We start from the raw sequence: 4,197 nt of genomic DNA, 5'->3' as shown, positions 1-4,197 counted from the left end.
GGCCTCTTGCCGAGCAGGGAGCCCGATGCGGGGCTCGATCCCAGGACCCTGGGATCATGACCTGAGCCGAAGGCAGATGCTTAACGACTGAGCCACCCAGGCGCCCCTCTCTTCTCTTTTTGATAAGTCAGGCCAGGGGTTTATCAATCTTGTTAATTCTTTCAAAGAACGAGCTCCTAGTTTTGTTGATCTGTTCTACTATTCTTTTGGTTTCTATTTCATTGATTTCTGCTCAATCTTTATTATTTCTCCTCTCCTGCTGGGTTTAGGCTTTATTTGCTGTTCTTTCTCCAGCTCCTTTAGGTGTAGGGTTAGGTTGTGTATTTGAGACCTTTCTTGTTTCTTGAGAAAGGCTTGTATTGCTATATACTTTCCTCTTAGGACTGCCTTTGCTGAATCCCAAAGATTTTGAATAGTTGTGTTTTCATTTTCATTGGTTTCCATGAATTTTTTAATTCTTTAATTTCCTGGTTGACCCATTCATTCTTTAGTAGGATGCTCTTTAGCTTCCATGTATTTGAGTTCTTTCTGACTTTCCTCTTGTGATTGAATTCTAGTTTCAAAGCATTGTGGTCTGAAAATATGCAGGGAATGATCCCAAACTTTTGGTACTGGTTGAGAGCTGATTTGTGACCTAGGATGTGATCTATTCCAGAGAATGTTCCATGGGCAGTAGAGAAGAATGTGTATTCTGTTGCTTTGGGATGGAATGTTCTGAATATATCTGTGAGTCTATTTGGTCCAGTGTGTCATTTAAAGTCTTTATTTCCTTGTTGATCTTTTGCTTAGATGATCTGTCCATTTCAGTGAGGGGGGTGTTAAAGTCCCTTACTATTATTGTATTGTTGTCGATGTGTTTCTTTGCTTTTGTTATTAATTGGTTTATATATTGGGCTACTCCCTTGTTAAGAGCATAGATGTTTACAATTTTTAGATCTTCTTGTTGGATAGAACCTTTAAGTAGGATATAGTGTGCTTCCTCATCTCTTATTACAGTCTTTGGTTAAAATCTAATTTGTCTGATATAAGGATTGCCACCCCAGCTTTCTTTTGGTGTCCATTAGCATGGTAAATGGTTTTCCACCCCTTTACTTTTAATCTGGGTGTGTCTTTGGGTCTAAGATGAGTCTCTTGCAGACAGCATATCAATGGGTCTTGTTTTTTAATCCAGTCTGATAGCCTGTGTCTTTTAATTGGGGCATTTAGCCCATTTACATTCAGGGTAACTATTGAAAGATAGGAATTTAGTGCCATTGTATTGCCTGGAAGGTGACTGTTACTGTATATTGTCTGTGTTCCTTTCTGGTCTATGTTGCTTTTAGGGTCTCTCTGCTTAGAGGACCCCTTTCAAGATTTCTTGTAGGGATGGTTTTGTGTTTGCAAATTCGTTTAGTTTTTGTTTGTCCTGGAAACTTTTTATCTCTCCTTCTATTTTCAATGACAGCCTAGGATATAGGATTCTTGGCTGCCTATTTTTCTCATTTAGTGCTCTGAATATATCCTGCCAGTCCTTTCTGGCCTGCCAGGTCTCTGTGGATAGGTCTGTTGCGAATGTAATGTTTCTACCATTGTAGGTTACAGATCTCTGGGTCAGAGCTGCTTTTAGGATTTTCTCTTTGTCTCTGAGACTCGTAAGTGTTATTATTAGATGTCGGGGTGTTGACCTATTTTCATTGATTTTGAGGGGGTTTCTCTGGGCCTCCTGGATTTTGATGCCTGTTTCTTTCCCCAAATTACGGAAGTTCTCTGCTATAATTTGCTCCAATATACCTTCTGCCCCTCTCTCTCTTTCTTCTTCATCTGGGATCCAAATTATTCTCATGTTGTTTCATCTTATGGTATCACTTATCTCTCGTATTCTGCCCTCGTGATCCAGTAGTTGTTTATCTCTCTTTTTCTCAGCTTCTTTATTTTCCATCATTTGGTCTTCTATATCTCTAATTCTCTCTTCTGCCTCATTTATCCTAGCCTTTAGAGCCTCCATTTTTGATTGCACCTCATTAATAGCCTTTTGGATTTTGACTTGTTTAGAATTTAGTTCTTTTATTTCTCCAGAAAGGGTTTCTCTAATATCTTCCATGCTTTTTTCAAGCCCAGTTAATATCTTTAAAATTATCATTCTGAACTCTTTTTCTGACATATGACTAATGTCCGTATTGATTAGGTGCCTGACATTCGGTACTGCCTCTTGTTCTTTTTTTTGAGGTGATTTTTTCCATCTTGTCATTTTGTCCAGAGGAGAATAGATGAATGAGAGAACAAAATGGTAACAGGATAACAACATCACCAGAAAATATACACTAAACAAATCAGAAGAGACCTTCCAGAAAGTGGTCACTTTTCTGTTTTCAGAGATTTGCTGCTATTCTTTTTTTCTATCTCCTGTTGAGTTCATAGGTTTTCAGAATGGTTTGATCCCTATCTAGCTGAATTCCTGGGACCACATGAAATTTAGGTCTCCTACTCCTCTGCCATCTTGCTCCTCCCCCACACCTGGGTTCTTCTTTGTGTCTTTTATTTCTCTGCTGAAACTTTTCCTGTTTTTATTTGTTTCAAGCATGTTTATAATTATTTATTGAAGCATTGTAATGATGACTGCTTTAAAATCTTTGTAAGGTAATTTGATTATCTCCGTCATCTCAGTTTTGTTTCTATTGCTATCTCTTTTTATTCGGGCTGACATTTTATTGGTTTTTGTTACGACAAGTGATTTCCAACTGAAACCTGGAAATTTTTGGATTGGTACTCTGGCCCTTCACTAGACCTTTTTTGATACTACCATGGTTGGGAGTGTAGGAATGACTCATTACTATTCCCCATATGGCCTCCATTGAGGCCAAGGGTATTGGTCTCCTTACCATTGGGCAGTGGTAAAAGTCATGACTCTCCACTAGTCTGCCTCTGATTCCACCCTTGGAGAGCGGCAAGGGCACCTCTTTTCTGTCAGTGGAGAGTGGAAGTCCAGACTCCCACTCAGTGTTGTGAGACCTTATTGCTCAGGGCAATGAAAGTCAGACTCAGCCTTCTCTGACTCTTTGATGGGAGTTAGGTTAAAGTCCAGGCTCTCCACTGGACCTTGCTAGTCTGAGTGCAGTAGAACCACAGTTTTTCTGTGGTGTTTGGCTAGGGTTGTGTGGTTTTTGTCTAAAAGTTCTCTGTGTTGCTGGACAATCCCTTTGCTGGTCTTTAATTAATTTCAAACTCCCAATAAAATTAAGCTTTTATTGGGAGTTTGAAAAATCTGTTCTTGTTTGTGGTTTTGGTAGTTATCTTCTTCTACCACAAGTCTGGGATATATGAGGCAAAAATAAAACCCAAGAGATGTAGCATTGTTTTCCCATGGGTCCCTCAGTCAGTAGCTCATCTTGTGTTTTCTCCTCATTGTTCAGTCTTCTAATGTTTGTCTTATATATAATGTCCAGGGCTTTTAGAGCTGAATTAGTATTATGACATTTCACTTATGTCATTGGCAGTCCTTCATTTCTTTATATAGATCCAGGTTTTGTATCATATTTCTTCTATCTGAAGAACTTCCTTCTACATTTCTTTTAGAGCAGGTACACTGGAAATTGATTTTTTTCACTTTGTTTGATGAACATATTTTTATTTCTCCTTAATTTTATTTTATGTATTTTTAAAAAAAATATGGAACACTTCACAAATTTGCTTGTCATCCTTGTGCAGGGGCCATGCTAATCTCTGTGTCATTCCAACTTTAGTGTATGTACTGCCAAAGCAGGCAATCTTCACAATTTTAAAAAGGTGTTTTATTGAATATGTAATTGATTTTTTGTTCCTTTTGGCTCTTTACATATGTCATTGTTATTGTCTTCAGGCTTGTGTAGTTTCTGATGAAAGTCTTCTATAATTCTTATATTTGTTTCTCTCTATATAGTGTCTTCTCCTTCCTTATGGCTGCCTTAAAGATTTTATCTTTATCTTTGGTTTTCAAGAGTTTGAATATAATATGTTTATACATTTTTTAAGGAGTGGGTGTATTTATTCTGTTTGGTACTCTTTGAGGGTTTGGGTCTGTGGTTTGATGTCTGTCATTAATTTTTGGCCATTATCTGTTCAAATATGTTTTTCTGCCCTGTTTCTCTTCTTTCCTTCTGGGATTTCACATGCATGTATGTTAGACTGTTTTATATTATCCAACAGCTTTTAGGTATTCTGTTTTTTTTTTCTCTATTTTTT

General features: G+C 37.7%; 1 non-coding gene across 1 annotated transcript; it reads right to left on the bottom strand.

The window, feature by feature from the left end:
* Positions 1 to 3,639: 3,639 nt before the first annotated feature.
* On the bottom strand, positions 3,640 to 3,741 carry LOC123324395. The gene has a single exon (XR_006539775.1). It is a non-coding gene; the product is annotated as a U6 spliceosomal RNA (small nuclear RNA).
* Positions 3,742 to 4,197: the final 456 nt, after the last annotated feature.

This window comes from Neomonachus schauinslandi, chromosome 3, assembly GCF_002201575.2.
Source record: "Neomonachus schauinslandi chromosome 3, ASM220157v2, whole genome shotgun sequence".
In the NCBI taxonomy this organism is placed as follows: Eukaryota; Metazoa; Chordata; class Mammalia; order Carnivora; family Phocidae; genus Neomonachus; species Neomonachus schauinslandi.
The sequence above is the reverse complement of the archived record's forward strand: the minus strand, read 5'-3'. Positions and strand labels throughout refer to the sequence as shown.